Here is a 15,861-nt window from a genome sequence, read left to right on the forward strand (position 1 = left end):
AGACAGAGGAGCCTGGCGGGCTACAGTCCATGGGGTTGCAAAGAGTTGGACATGACTGAGCGACTTAAGCACACTACTACTATGATTGCTATTATTACTGTGTTATTTGGTGCCAGGCCCTGTTCTAAAGCCCTCATAAGTCAGATCTCCTATAATCATAGTGCTGTAAGGGGAGTGCTTGCTACTCACAGACATCATTCACCAGTGCTCACTTGTCACATGTATCACCTGGGAATGCTGATTCCAGGAGATGGATACTCTACCATTTTCATTTTATGAATGAGGAGACAGGCCCAGAGAGGTTAAGTAACTACCCCAAGGTCACACAGCTAGTGAGGAGTGGAAGATGTGACTGCCATCTGTTCAGGTAAACTTTGTTCCCTTAACCTCTGAGCTATACTGCCCTGGTTTGTATGCATTAAACATAAGGGCTGTGGGAACCAGGAGGAAACTCTAACAAGGGTAAGGTGTTTGGGAGTGGGCATGAGTGAGGATCAGAGAGGCCCCTGTGAGGGGTGACACCTGAGCCAGATAAAGAGGAGCAAGGCAAGGACTTCCCTGGCGGTTCTGTGGTTAAGACTGTGCACTTCCATTGCTGGGGGTCCAGGTTCGATCCTTGGTCAAGGAACTAAGATCCTGTATATTGCATGGTGTGGCCAAACCATGCCACTGCAAACCAACAACAAAACAAAATCAAGTTGTGGGGGTGGGCAGGGCAGAGGAAGGCTCACAGATCCTGAGGAACAAGATGGAGCCACACTCAACCCCAGTAATCTTGTTTACTACCTCCGGATTTTGGTTAAATCCTTGTCTTGCACCTGAAAGAAGAACTTGTGACTAAAAAGTCACAAAATACCCCCTTGTGAGTACTCTTTTGGGAAAGAGGAGTGTGAGAACCTTCGGCTTTCAAGGGACATGCAGATCCTCACTCATTACTTCCACACAGGGCAGGTGATAGAAACAAACATCAGTCTGAGATATCAAGAGACTGTCTATAAAGATGCCAAGGGCAGGCCAGCTCCTGTGGGGTCAAAGGAACCCATTCAGGGAGAGGAAGACAGTTAGCTAGGCTGGGCTGAGTGACAGGAAGGGATCTGAATTCTAGCTCTAGAGGGGGACCCTGATCAAGTCACCTCATCTCTGTTTACTCATCTGTAAAGTGGGACAGCTCAGCCTGCCCATGGGGACAAATGCAGTAAATGTCTACAAATGTAATTGTAAAACAGTTTGAATAGGAAGAAAGAAATCAGTGGGCTGAGGAGGGCATTCTTCATGGTGTGGCTTTGCGGGACTGGAGCAGAATGAGAAGGAGACCTCTAAGCACCAGGAAGCTCTTTACATCAAACCGAAACCCACTTCCCTGCTATTGGCGCCGACTACGTGGCTCTATTCCTGCCTTCGGGGGTCACAGAGGACTGACCTGTCTTCCACATGCCAGTCCTCCAGCTCCCTCCCACTTCTAAGAGTCTGTGGTTCGAACCTACCTCTGTCTTCACCCCCAGTCACAGCTCAGCTCAGCCCAGCCCAGCCCAGCTCAGAAAGCAGGCCCAATAGGTTAGACATTTTATGTATTTATTTTTAAAATTTTATTTCTTTTTGGCTGCATTGGGTCTTTGTTGCTACGTGTGGGCTTTCTCTAGTTTCAGTGAGCTGGGGCCGCTCTTAGCTGCGGTGCACGGGCCTCTCATCGCAGGGGCTTATCCTGTTGTGGAGCACAGGCTCTAAGTGTGTGGGCTCAGTAGTTGTGGCACAGGGCCTTCGCTGCTTAGTTGGGGTGCCTGCACGGCCCCCACCTCTCTCTGTGTGTGAGAATATCCAACCTCCAGAGGGCGCTGCAGCATTTCTAACACTTATGGCCCATCCTTAGCCACAGACGATTGGATCAGGGGTATAGATTTAACCCAAGCTGGGCCACTGCGGTTTGCTCCTGGGAATTTAGACTTGGGATCCATTCAGGCTCAGAAATCTGCTGGTGGCTTGATCTGAGGACACAGAAATTTAGGACTTAGTGGGAAGTCATCTTTAGCCATGAGCAGAGAAGAGCAGAGATATGCAACCATGTGGTAAGAAAGAAAGAGAAAGTGGAGGCGGGGGGCGGGGGGGCACTTCCCTGGTAACTCAGTGGTTAAGAATCCACTGCCATTGCAGGGGACACGGGGTCAATCCCTGGTTCAGGAAGATTCCACCTGCCTCGGGGCAACTAAGTCCATGCGCTGCAACTACTGGGCCCACGCGCCCCAACTACTGAAGCCCATGTGCTCTAAAATCCATGCTTTACAACAAGAGAAGCCACTGCAGTGACACTGGGCACCGCCACTAGAGAAAGCCTGTGCACATCAATGAAGACCTATCACAGCCAAAAATTTAAAAATTTTAAAAAAATTAAAAATATAAAATTTGAAAAAGAGCGGGAGATAGAGACAGAGAAACTTTCCTTATCTTTGGAGACCTTTCATTTCTTAAGTACCTTGATATATCCCTATATTTTATCCCTATAATAAACTCTCCTCTTTGTCTAAGCTAATTTGAACAAGTTTCTCTTTTTTTTTTTCCATTTATTTTTATTAGTTGGAGGCTAATTACTTTACAACATTGCAGTGGTTTTTGTCATACATGTTTTTGTCATACATTGAAATGAATTAGCCATGGATTTACATGTATTCCCCATCCTGGGCCCCCCTCTATAGTTATGTCATATTTTGCAGTTCTAATTCACTTTATAGGTAGAACTGCAAAATATGACATAACTATAGAACAGTAAAAATAAAGTGCAAACCAGGAAAACCAAGTTAATCATCTTTTGCAGGTGAGCACTGAAGCTGGCCAGTGGTGCAAGCTCTTTGATTATGGAAAACAAGGTAACTGGATTTGAAATGCAAGGGGCTACAAAACCAGGACAATGAATGGATCAGGGATCTCTCAATGTCAAGTCGTCCTTGCCGGTTACTTAACCCATTTTCCAGCAGTATCAGAGTTCATGATTTGCTGATTGAGGGGTCTGAGTCCAGAGAGAAAATGAAAGGTCGAATCAAGAACTCCAGAAAATGCAGCTGGACAGGTTTTCAAATCAACTTCAGACAAAACAGAAACCTCAATGCCTATACATTTGCCTCTGTAAGATCCTGGTGTGATCAGGACAACATTCAAGTGTCTCATCGGATTCTAGAAAATCCTCTTCCTGGTAGAAGGCAGAAAGGACAGGACCAGCTCTGGCATGAGTCAGTCCTCCAGTGGCCAGGCTCTGAGCATACGGGGCACCCAGGGAGCCTTTGTGCTCTTGCCATGAACTCCAGAGGAGGGAGCAAGAGAGGACCTCCAGAGCTAGCAAGTTCAGTGCCACACCTCCACTGGTTAGCTGCTGCACCTGGTTTATTCTGCAGCTAAAGTCTTTTTTTTTTTTTTTAAAGAAAGAACAACTGTCCTTATTCAGAGGTGACATGCTTTTTAAAATTATTTATTTATCTGACTGTATCGGGTCTTAGTTGTGGCACCTGGGATCTCCATTGCACCCTTTGGGATCTTTCTTTGAGGTGCACAGGCTCAGTATCTGCAGCACGTGGCCTCTCTAGTTGCAGCACATGGGCTCTGGACCGTGTGGGCTCAATGTGGTGTGTAGGCTTAGCTGCTCCGCAGCATGTGGGATCTTAGTTCCCTGACCAGGGTTCGAATCCAAGTCCCCTGCATTGGCAGGCAAGTTCTTAGCCACTGAACTTTCAGGTAAGTCCCTGAGGCTGAAGTCTCTGGGGGAAACAAAAATCTTGAAAACGAACATCTGATGGATAAACAGCAAGGTCCTACTGTCTAGCACAGGGAACTGTATTCAACATTGTGGGATAAACCATAATGGAAATGAATATAAAAAAAGATGTATATATGTGTGTAATTGAATCACTTTACTGGACAGCAGCAAATTAACACAACATTGCAAATCAACTATGTGTGTGCATGCTCAGTTATGTCCAATTCTTTGCAACCCCATGGACTGTAGCCTGCCATGCTCCTCTGTCCATGAGATTTCTCAGGCAAGAATACTAGAGTGGGTTGTCGTTTTCTTCCTCAGGGGATCTTCCTGACCCAGGGATTGAACCTGCGTCTCCTGCATCTCCTGCATTGGCAGTTGGATTCTTTACCACTGAGTCACAGAAATGTTTTGTGTGTGGCAAGAGGAGTGTAGTGATGCAAGGGGCTTTTCAGGGTAAAGACAGCTCTTTAACTGAACTGTGTCTCTAAAAAGGAAGAAGGTAGGACTGGATTAAATGAGACAAGGAGCCTCCCTTCCCAGTGGTGGAAGGGCACCTTGAAGCCAGGAGGCCGAATCATGCATTGTGGCTCTTTAATCTGCAATAGAGAACAAGGAGGAGGTCTGGACCTTGATGAGCTCAAAGCCATCTGTGAATTACCTCCAAACAAGAAGAATAACACGGTTAATTCAAGTGCTGCTTTTATTGCACCAAGTTCAAAGGACTTTTAAAGGAGGCCTGGGCCTTTTATGGGTTTAGGAAAACTGGATTCTTGGGTTCTATTCTTGGCTCTGCTGCCTGCTATTTTAGTCAGCCTGGTGTGCCATAGGAAGGGTTTGACAATCTCTTGGAATCGACTGTTCTTGAAATTTAAGAAGAGAGCAAAGAACCGGAGAAATATAGACACTCCCAGCATTTCTGGCTTTCTAATAGCCTTTGAAGGAGTAACTCAGTGCATTTTGGTGTATGCCTGGAAGGAGGAGGCCAGGAATGATTAATGGTACCAACAAGAAGACATTTCCTGTTCTCTCTCTTTTTAAAAAATATTCTTAATTTTTTTTTTTTTAATTTGGCTGTGCTGGGTCTTAATTTCGACATGCAGGATCTTTAGCTGCGGCATGCAAACTCTTAGCTACAGCATGTTAGTCCCCTGTATGTGGCAAGAGGGATATTAGTTCCCTGACCAGGGATCAAACCCATGTCCCCTGCATTGGAAGGTGGATTCTTAACCACTGGACCACCAGGGAGGTCCCCATATGATGTTTCTTCATGGCATTCACCATCTGATTCACCTGCCTAAAGATGATATTTTCAAACAGCAAAACCAGGAACATATGGAACCAGCTTTGGGGATAAGACCAGGGGCATAGGGATCATGCTTGGGGAACAAAGAAGTGCCCACCTCTTCCCCCCAGCATGCATCCTAGGTAATAAATTCTTTCTCCTCCTGTGACAAGGAACGCATGGGAATGCTGCCCTCCAAAAGGGTGCTGATTACACAGAACTGACACAGATGAGGGAGGAGGTGTTTTGTCAATGAGAGAACTGGTGAGGGTAACAGAAAAAAGGGAGAGGGAAAAGAGAGAAATGTTGTCTAGTATGCCAATACTTTCTGGGGATTGCAACATAACCTTAAACCTCAAGCAAAATATTTAGATTGACTTTATTTATGACTTACCGAACTATATCTTGTTCAGTCATTCATTTGACTCATTCATTGAGTATTTCTAGGTGTCTGGGGCTTCCCACGAGGCTCAGTGGTAAAGAATCCACCTACCAATGCAAGACTCACAGGAGATGTGGGTTCAATCCCTGCGTCAGGAAGATCCCCTGGAGCAGGAAATGGCAACCCACTCCAGTATTCTTGTCTGGAAAATCTCATGGACAGAGGAACTCGGTGGGCTGCAGTCCATCTTGTTGCAAAGAGTCAGACACGACTGAGCATGCACGCACAACTAGGTGTCTGGGATTTTTCTAAGCATGGGAGATGCAGCGATAAATAAAATGGATAATCTTTGCCCTCCTGAGCTTACATTCCGGTGGATTTGGGTTGGATCATTCTGGGCAGACCGTTTTCTATGAGCAGCATACCTCATTCCTTACTTCAAGTTCCTGCTCTTTGAAGATAGGACGTAGAATCTTCTGACCCATTACCCCAATCTGGCAACTGCAGAGTACGTGGAAAGGCAGGTGGGTGCTGAAGAGAATTAATTAAATGGATGATCTATGGCTTTTTGTGGGTTTCCCAGGTGGCTTGGGGTAAAGAATCTGCCTACCAAAGCAGTAAACACAGGTTCAATCCTTGGGTCAGGAAGATCCTCTGGAGAAGGAAATGACAACCCACTCCAGTATTCTTGCCTGAAAATCCCCTGGACAGAGGAGCCTAGCAGGCTACAGTTCATGGGGTTGCAAAGAATCTGAGCAACTGACTGAGTGACTAAACAACAACATGGCTTTTTGTGTGAAGACCAAACAGGTCAGCATAATTTATGTGGATGCTTGAGACATTCCTGTAATTTAAGCAGCACATCATGGGGGCATTTTAAAAGACCACTTTTAGTTTTATTTTTCCTCATGCAAATATCAGGGTGTGTTTGTGCTTAAACACCGTAATTTCCTACAAACAAGCCCCTGCCACTGCTGTGTTAAACGCCACCATAATTTACTTGTTAGAATCAGGAAAAATAATGAGTTTGTCTGAGTGGTAACAGCAGCCTGGAAGAACTGACTCTGTAAGATATGTTTAAGGGGACAGGCCAGGAGGCTAAAAGATGTTAATGAAAGACATTTGGGGGTGAAGAGGGCGCTGGGATGGGGGCTGGGTGGTTTAAATAACTTCAAGGTGGGGAGAGTTATCTTGTTGGACTCTGAGCATTTTCAGGTTCTTAGAAATCATCTCACTACCCTCACTATCCATCTACTACTACTGATGGGAAAATCAGTCCAGAGAGCTTAAGTGACAAGGTTACAGAGTTTGTAATGGCAGAGCTTGGCACAGAACCCAGCTCTCCAGATTCTTAGCCAGTGCTTATTCCACAGCTGACCTATCCATTACAATCATCCATTGTGTTCCATAGAATCCAATTGTGATAACCAGTTTCCAGAAAGTTGGACTATTTTAAGGATCTCCAGAGAGAGAGAGAATTAATATGATATGTAATTTGGGGCAGGAAATCAACCCGGAATATTCATTAGAAGGACTGTTGCTGAAACTGAAGCTCCAATACTTTGGCCACTTGATGATGTGAAGAGCTGACTCACTTGAAATGAGTGATGCTGGGAAAGACTGAAGGCCAATGGAGAAGGGGACAGAAGAGAATGAGATGGTTAGAGAGCATCACCGACTCAGTGGACAGGAATTTGAGCAAACTACGGGGGATAGTGGAGGACAGAGGAGCCTGGCGCGCTACAGTCCACTGGGTTGCAAAGAGTCATACACAACTTAGCGACTGAACAGCACCGTCACCACCACTTTGGAGCATAGAGCATACTGCTGCTGCTGCTAAGTTGCGTCAGTTGCGTCTGTGCGACCCCATAGACGGCAGCCCACCAGGCTCCGCCGTCCCTGGGATTCTCTAGGCAAGAACACTGGAGTGGGTTGCCATTTCCTTCTCCAGTGCATCAAAGTGAAAAGTGAAAGTGAAGTTGCTCAGTTGGGTCCGACTCTGCGAACCCATGGACTGCAGCCTACCAGGCTCCTCGGTCCATGGGATTCCCCAGGCAAGAGTACTGGAGTGGGTTTGCCATTGCCTTCTCCCATAGAGCATGATCCAAGAATTAAAAATTTATTTAGTGAAAATGAGTAGATTTATCTGTCTTTTAAAGATTATTTATTTATTTATTTTTGACTGCACTGGATCTTCATTGCTTTGTGTGGGCTTTCTTGTTATGGTGAGTGGGGGCTGTTCTTCGCAGTGGTGCATGGGCTTCTAATTGCCATGACTTCTTTTGTTGTGGAGCACAGGCTCTAGGCCCACTGGGTTCAGTAGCTGCAGTGTACTGGGCTTAGTTGTCCTGCAGCATGTGGAATCTTCCTGGACTAGGGATGGAACCTGTGTCCCCTGCATTGACAGCTGGATTCTTATCCACTGTACCATCAGGGAAGTCCAGAGACAGAATGTCTTAAGTTTTGGCTCTGGTCAGTGGTTCTCAGTGGGGGAGAGTTGTCCCCCAGAGGACATTTGGTTGTGACATTTGGAGGTAGTCATATTCATGGCATCTAGTGGGTAGAGGTTGGGTATGCTGCTGGATGAAACATCTTACAGCGAACAGGACAGCCCACCTCCTAAAGAATGAGCCAGTCCCAAATGTCAGAAGTACTGATGTTGAGAAACCCAGAGGCACCAGAACCAAAATGGGAGCTCAGATTAGAATTTGGACCCTGGTGGAGAAGCCAAGTGGGCTGAAGAATTTGCCAACAAAGGTACTGTTTCAAAAGGTAAGCATATATGGGCTCCTAAATCCAACACTTTTCCCATCCTGTTTACAGTCCAGATGGTGTTTGGGGCACTCTGGGTTGTTATTTCTTGCCTTCACTCTGTCTCCCCACCCCCGACATGTAAACACAACCCTCTCATTCTTCCCTGCTGGCTCACTACTTTTCTGGGCTCAGTTTTTTTTTTCTCTGTAAAATGTGAATAGTATGCCCACCTCCTCTGGCTGTTGAAATCAGAAGAGCTGCATTCTGCAGTGCGGGAGACCTGGGTTCCATCCCTGGGTTGGGAAGATCCCCTGGAGAAGGGAACGGCTACCCACTCCAGTATTCTCACCTGGAGAATTCCATGGACTGTAAAGTCCATGGGGTGGCAAAGAGGCGGACATGACTGAGTGAATTTCACTTTGACTCTCACTCCTGCCAAGACACAAGGTTCATTGCATCCCCCGAGCCTCTAGTGGGGGTTACCTCAGGGTGGGCACGTTCCCCTCTTCCTCCTGCCAGCTGAGCCTCATGAGTCGGTCTCACTTTACTTTTCTGGGTTCAGTTTCTTTCTCTGTAAAATGAGAATAATATTCCCACCTCCTCGGGCCTTTGAAGGGCTGCCTTCACTCCATCCCTTCCACCACGGAGCCCGCCGTTTCCAGTTTTATGAATATTCTTTGGCCTCTGGGGTAGGAGCTGTGAACCCGCACACTACAGATGGGGAGACCGAGGCTAGCCACATGGACCCGAAGTGCAGTCTCACATAGCTTTGAAGGAAGGTGCCGGTTTGGAAGGCGGGGATCTTCACCAGAGTCCTCCAGAGGGCTCTCAGCACTAAGGGAGCATCCAGACGAGCTGCTTATTCTTCCTGGGTCCCTGCGATCGTGCTTCCCCGCGCGGCGAGGCTCCGGCGAGGAGCAGAGATCGAGCATGGGGCTCAAAAGGTGGAACCTCCGCGGCGCGGCGCTGGTTCTGGGGCGTCTGCGCGAGCGTCAATGACGCCGGGGCCTGCGGGAGGCCTGCGGCGCGCTCCAGGCTCTACCTTGACGCCCGCTCGGTTGTCATGGCAACCGGGCCCAGAAGCCGCCAGAATTTGACTGCAGTGGCTTCTTTTGTTCGTCCACAGCTTTTTGCCTCAACTTGGTGACTCTTTTCCCAGTTGCTCTTTCTTTTCCCTTTGTTCGTTCACTTTCCAATTGGACAGAAGCTGATTTTTCTGTCCCCAGGACCATTTGTTTATTAAAAAATTATGGATAGCGTACGATCTTGGCTAGGATTAGGTGCTGGGTGGCGCTAGTAGTAAAGAACTCGCAATGCAAGAGACGCTAGTTCGATCCCTGGGTCGGGAAGATGCCCTGGAGGAGGGCAAGACAACCGACTCCATTATTATTGCCCAGAGAACCCCATGGACAGAAGAGCCTGCTGGGCTACAGTCCAAAATGTAGCAAAGAATGGGACAAGACTGAGCGACTTAGCACGCACGCACGGGGACCACTTTAAAGATCTACCTCCCTGGGGTCCACCGGTTCACATTCACGTGCCCTTTTCTCTTTCCTCTTTTGCTTTTGAATACTCTATAATTCATTAACGCCATCTATAATTTATCTGACTTCTCTAGCCAAATCCGGCTAAGACCAAATCACGAGTCTGAATTTTGTAGAGATGACTCACTGGTGACTAACTCCATTAGGAAAGCGTTCTCTGTCAAAGAATTCGCAGGAGGATTTCTTTAAATAGAAAACTTCCTCAGTGCACTGAAAATGATTCACTTTATAGAAAACTCATTTAGATACAAGATCCCACCTCCTATTTCTGCATATTGACATGGACTGCTGTGTATGGCTGTTCATGCTGTGACTGGCTGAGAGGCTGGAAAGGGGGCTGAAATCCTGCCTAGACTGTATTCCCCAAGTTGGAGGATCATGGACCCTAGTCTGTTAGAGTAGATGCCTTTTTCTATTTGCCTGAAGTTTCCGTACGTGCCAGTTACCTTCCTGCAGTTGGCTCAGTGGTAAAGAATCCACATGCCAATGCAGGAGATGAGGGTTTGATCCCTGGGTCAGAAAGATCCCCTGGAGAAGGAAATGGCAACCCACTCCATTATTCTTGTCTGGGAAATCCTGTGGACAGAGGAGCCTAGTGGGATATAGTCCATGGGGTAGCAGAGTTGGATGCAACTTAGTGACTAAACGACAACAACCTTCCTGCACGTAATAATTTTACTCTGATTAGTTGCATGGCTTTGAACCTTATGGGATATTTATAACAAACTTTTATAGTAAGTCACTCCATTTCACTCTTGCTACATACTTTGTGTGGACTCAAGTCGTTGATTGAAATTAAGCAGTGGCAAATAAGGTCACATAGGGTTGGGTATTAATTCTTTTCTGTGCTCCATTAGTTAATCCAGGAACCCAGATTCCTTCTGTCTTGTCTTGTTTCTTCTCCATCTCCTAGGGTCTGTCCTCAGATACACAGTAGGAGCTGGCTTGCCTCTGTAGCCTAGTTCCCAGCAGAAGGAGGAGGAGATCTGGGTGAGTAGTTTTGTTTTTAAGGAGGTGACTCCCAAATTGCTCTGAGCATTGCTTGAATCCCACTGGGATTCAACATAGTCACATGGCCACGCCTGGCAGCAAGACCTCCTGGGAAATGTAGTTTCTAGATTGGGGTCATGTGACCCCCCCCTACAATTCAGGAGATTTATTACTTAAAGCAAAAACATCTACTGCTTTATTGACTGTGCCAAAGCCTTTGACTGTGGATCACAGCAAACTGAAAAATTCTTAAAGAGATGGGAATACCAGATCACCTGATCTGCCTCCTGAGAAATCTGTATGCAGATCAAGAAGCAACAGTTAGAACTGGACATGGAACAACAGACTGGTTCCAAATAGGGAAAGGAGTACGTCAAGGCTGTATATTGTCACCCTGCTTATTTAACGTATATGCAGAGTACATCATGAGAAATTCTGGGCTGGATGAAGCACAAGCTGGAATCAAGATTGCTGGGAGAAATATCAATAACCTCAGATATGCAGATGACACCACCCTTACGGCAGAAAGTGAGGAAGAGCTAAAGAGCTTCTTGATGAAAATGAAAGAAGAGAGTGAGAAAGTTGGCTTAAAGCTCAACATTCAGAAAACTGAGATCATGGCATCCAGTCCCATCACTTCATGGCAAATAGATGGGGAAACAACGGAAACAGTGGCAGACTTTATTTTTTTGGGCTCCAAAATCACTGCAGATAGTGACTGCAGCCATGAAATTAAAAGATGCTTGCTCCTTGGAAGAAAAGTTATGACCAACCTAGACGGCATGTTAAAAAGCAGAGACATTACTTTGCTGACAAAGGTCCGTCTAGTCAAAGCTATGGTTTTTCCAGTAGTCATGTATGGATGTGAGAGTTGGACTATAAAGAAAGTTGAGTGCCAAGGAATTGATACTTTTGAACTGTTGTGTTGGAGAAGACTCTTGAGAGTCTCTCGGGCTGCAAGGAGATCCAACCAATCTATCCTAAAGGAAATCAGTCCCGAATATTCATTGGAAAGACTGATGCTCCAATACTTTGGCCATCTGATGGGAAGAACTGACTCATTTAAAAAGACCCTGATGCTGGGAAAGGTTGAAAGCGGGAGGAGAAGGGGACGACACAGAACGAGAGGGCATCACTGACTCAATGGCCATGAGTTTGAATAAACTCCAGGAATTGGTGATGGACAGGGAAGCCTGGCGTGCTGCAGTCCATGGGGTTGCAAAGAGTCGGATATGACTGAGTGACTGAACTGAACTGAAAGTAATAGAGAGTAGAGTGGATTCTGCTTTTCTTTTTTAAAGAAGTTGTAAACCTCTTGAGGGTAAGGACTAGCTCATCAAATGATTTGAATAAACAAGCAGACATATGGTGTTTTATTTTTGGTTGATGAGAAAGGGTACTGTTATATTTGATCAACAGCATTGCATAGGAGAGAAACAGGGGTTCCAATCCTCCCCATGCCATTTGCTGACTGTATGATCTTGACCAAATTATATCATCATCTAACCTCAGTTATTCTAAGTATATAAAGTATCCTTTATAATATCCTCTGTAATAAACCAGTAATAGTAACTAAGGGTTTCTCTGGTGGCTCAGTGGTAAAGAATCCACCTGCTAATGCAGGAGACGTGGGTTTGATCCCTGGGTCAGGAAGATCCCCTGAAGGAGGAAATGGCAACCCAGTCCAGTATTCTTGCCTGGGAAATCCCATGGACAGAGAGGCCTGGTGGACTACAGTCCATGGGGTCGCAAAGAGTCAGACATGAATAATACTTCATTTCACTTCACCACAGGCCAAGGAAGCATGGCCCTGCCGACACCTTGATTTTGGACTCTTGGCTACCGGAGAATAAATGATGTTTTAAGCCATTTTGTGGCACTTTGTTAAAGCAGACCTAGAAAATTAATGGGGCTTCCCAGGTAGCTAATTGGCAAAGACTCTGTCTGCCAATGCAGGAGACACAGGAGACACGGGGTTTGATCCCTGGGTCGGGAAGGTCCCCTGGAGGAAATGGCAACCCACTCCAGTATTCTTGCCTGGAAAATCCCACTGGCAGAGGAGCCTGGTGGGCTACAGTCCATGGGGTCACAAAGACTCTGACATGACTGAGCAACTGAGCAGACAAGCAGGTAACTAATGCAATAACAGAGAAAGGAAATGGAAAGTACCTGTGTCCCTAGTGATCAAACAGAGAGCATCTGCATGCACAACTGGACCACTTATCTGAGGACAGTTACCTGAGTAAGGTCCATACTTCTACATTCTTTTAACTGGTACATTTTTGAGTATCTGTTATAGCAATTTAATTTTTTTAACCCTATTAATGATCTTTACAGGGCTTCCCTTGTGGCTCAGACAGTAAAGAATCCACCCGCAACGCAGGAGACCTGGGTTCAAGCCCTGGGTTGAGATCCACTGGAGAAGGGAATGGCTATCCACTCCAGTATTATTTTTTTTTTCATTTATTTTTATTAGTTGGAGGCTAATCACTTTACAATATTGTAGTGGGTTTTGTCATACATTGACATGAATCAGCCATGGTTTTACATGTATTCCCCATCCCAACACTCCAGTATTCTTACCTGGAGAATCCCATAGACAGAGAAGACTGGCGGGCTACAGTCCATGGGGTCACAAAGAGTCATGAGTGAGAGATACTAACACAATTTCTCTTGAGTCTCCCTCCCACCTCCCACCCCATCCCACCCCTATTAATGATCTTTACATCATGGAACACTGAGGTTTCTTTCTCCCAGAAGCTGCTCTTTCATTTTCCTCCTTCTTACCTTTCTTTCTTTTTTTCCCATTTCATCTCTTTTGGAAAACTAACTTTCTTCCATCTTGGAATATCTCTTGTTCACTACTCTGGTTTTGTGACTGACTGCTTTTGAGTGTTGCCTTTGAAGGAGAATTATAAAAGCTGTAGGAGGCGTATGTGACGAATTTGGCGCTCTGTAACACCAATCAGATTACCAGTTTTTTGGGGGTAGATTTTGGAGAAAACAGCATGAATCAACCAAATTATTTGTAAGTAAAATTAGAGTAGTTTCAAGCTGTCACTTTTCTCTGCCTTACACACATTATTTGAATAAGTTGGCAGAAGAATGGTGTTCGGGTTTGTGTTGGGGAGTCATGGTGACACAAACCTGGGTTTAAATTAGTGAAATTTTAACAGAAAGTTTTTAATTCTTTTTAAAAATTAATTTACTTGTTTGGCTGCACTGGGTGTTAGTTTCATCCTTCAGGATCTTTACTTGCAGCATGCAGACTCTTAGTTGCAGCATGTGGGATCTAGTTTCCTGACCAGCAGGGATTGAACCTAGGTCCCCTGCATTGAGGGCATGGAGTCTTAGCCACCAGACCATCAGGAATGTCCCAGAAAATCCTTTAATTCTTAGAGGCAGTATAGTGTGGTCATCAAGAGGGCAGATTCTGTCGTTGGGCTGTCTGTTACATCTTTATCATTTCCTGGCTGTTAAACCTTGAGATTACACCTTAACTTCAGGGTGCCTCTTTTTCCTCATCTGTTAGTGGGGATTGTCTTAGTTCGGGTCCCATTGAGACAAGGACTTGGGCTCAAGTTGTTTATCTGGGAGACATCAAAGAAAAATTGCACTGGACAATGTTAAACAGGCAAGAAAGACTTTATTCAAGACTATGGCAATAGAGGAGAGAGATTGACCTCAACTCCTAATACAGTGAGGAGAGCTACTAGTTTATAACCAATGGGTGTGGTGAGGGAATCAGTTACTAAGTTACTAAGAGGAACTTGGTTATGTGTCAAGCGTGGGGAAATTTTTGTTCAACTGGACTCAGTAGGACAAGGACAAGGGCTGGCCAGAGAGTTCAGAGGAGCCTGACTAAAGTTTGGTCAAAGAGAGGGGTACTTGTCAGAGGTGATCCCAAGAGAGAGCTGGGAGAATACAACTAAGAAGGGGGAAAAGCCAAGATGAGGTGTGTTATAGTGGTCACTGCTGTGAGCCACAGAATTAAGATTTCTCCCAACAGTGTCTGTTTGAAAGCTGGAGGTAGGAGCATTTATCCATTGGATCATGTTTTCCACCGGTTGAAGGTAAAAACCTGAAATCTTTCTTTTTAAGCTTTTTAATTGTATTTTGAAATGATTTTAGATTTATAAGAAAGTTACAAAAATAGTAGAGAGAGTTCTTACACACTTAACCTAGCTTCCCTGAATGTAAGGGCACTAATTCTATTCATGAAGGCTCCACCCTCATGACCTAATCACTCGCCAAAGGCCCCACCTCCCAATATCGTCATGTTGTGGGTTAACTTTTTTTAAAATTGGAGCTTAGTTGCTTTACTGTGGTGTGTTAGTTTCCGCTGCACTGCAATGTAAATCAGCTTTAGGTATACACGTTTCCCCTCTTTGTCATCACAGAGCGTTGAGCAGAGTTCCCTGTGCTATACAGTAGGTTCGCATTAGTTATCTATTTTATACATAGTAGTGTATATATGTCAATCCCAATCTCCCAATTAATCCCACCCTCCTCCTCCTTTCTACCCTTGGTGTCCATATATTTGTTCTCTATGGGGCTTAGATTTTTTTGGTATTTTGTCTTAAAAATGTCCGATTTATTGCTGTTTTAACACCGATAAAATATTTCATCATATATATTCTTTTCAAAAAGAAAATTTTAAACTTTTTCTTTCATATTGGGGTATAGCTGATTAACAGGGGCTTAGACTCTTAACACATGAAATTTAGAAGGACACAAACTTTCAGTTTATAGCAGCCCTTTTAAGTATATCCTGCTAGGGAACGTGTGATATGATGTGTCGATGTTAATCATGACCAACTGCACCCCAGTGATCTTTAACTCCACACTCTTCTCCAACCTGCAGGATTGGAGAAGGCTGGAGAAAGTGAAATGATGTGTGGTATAGTCTTGAGATGGGACCCAGTCAACAGAAGGTGACTTGAAGCTTGCAGCCTCTGGAGGCTATAAAAATAAAGGCTGAAGGAAAGGGATATGCAGCACTCATGGATTTATTGCAGAAAGAGTGATAGTACAGCACATCAACTCACAAGCATATACTCAAACGTAAATAGATTAATATGGCGCTTTGTACATAGCAAGATCTCCAAGGGTGTTAGCTACTGCTCCAAGACGCTAACACTGGGGCAGTATCTGTCTGAGACCATCA

The sequence above is a fragment of the Odocoileus virginianus genome, chromosome 3 (assembly GCF_023699985.2).
Source record: "Odocoileus virginianus isolate 20LAN1187 ecotype Illinois chromosome 3, Ovbor_1.2, whole genome shotgun sequence".
Taxonomy (NCBI): domain Eukaryota; kingdom Metazoa; phylum Chordata; class Mammalia; order Artiodactyla; family Cervidae; genus Odocoileus; species Odocoileus virginianus.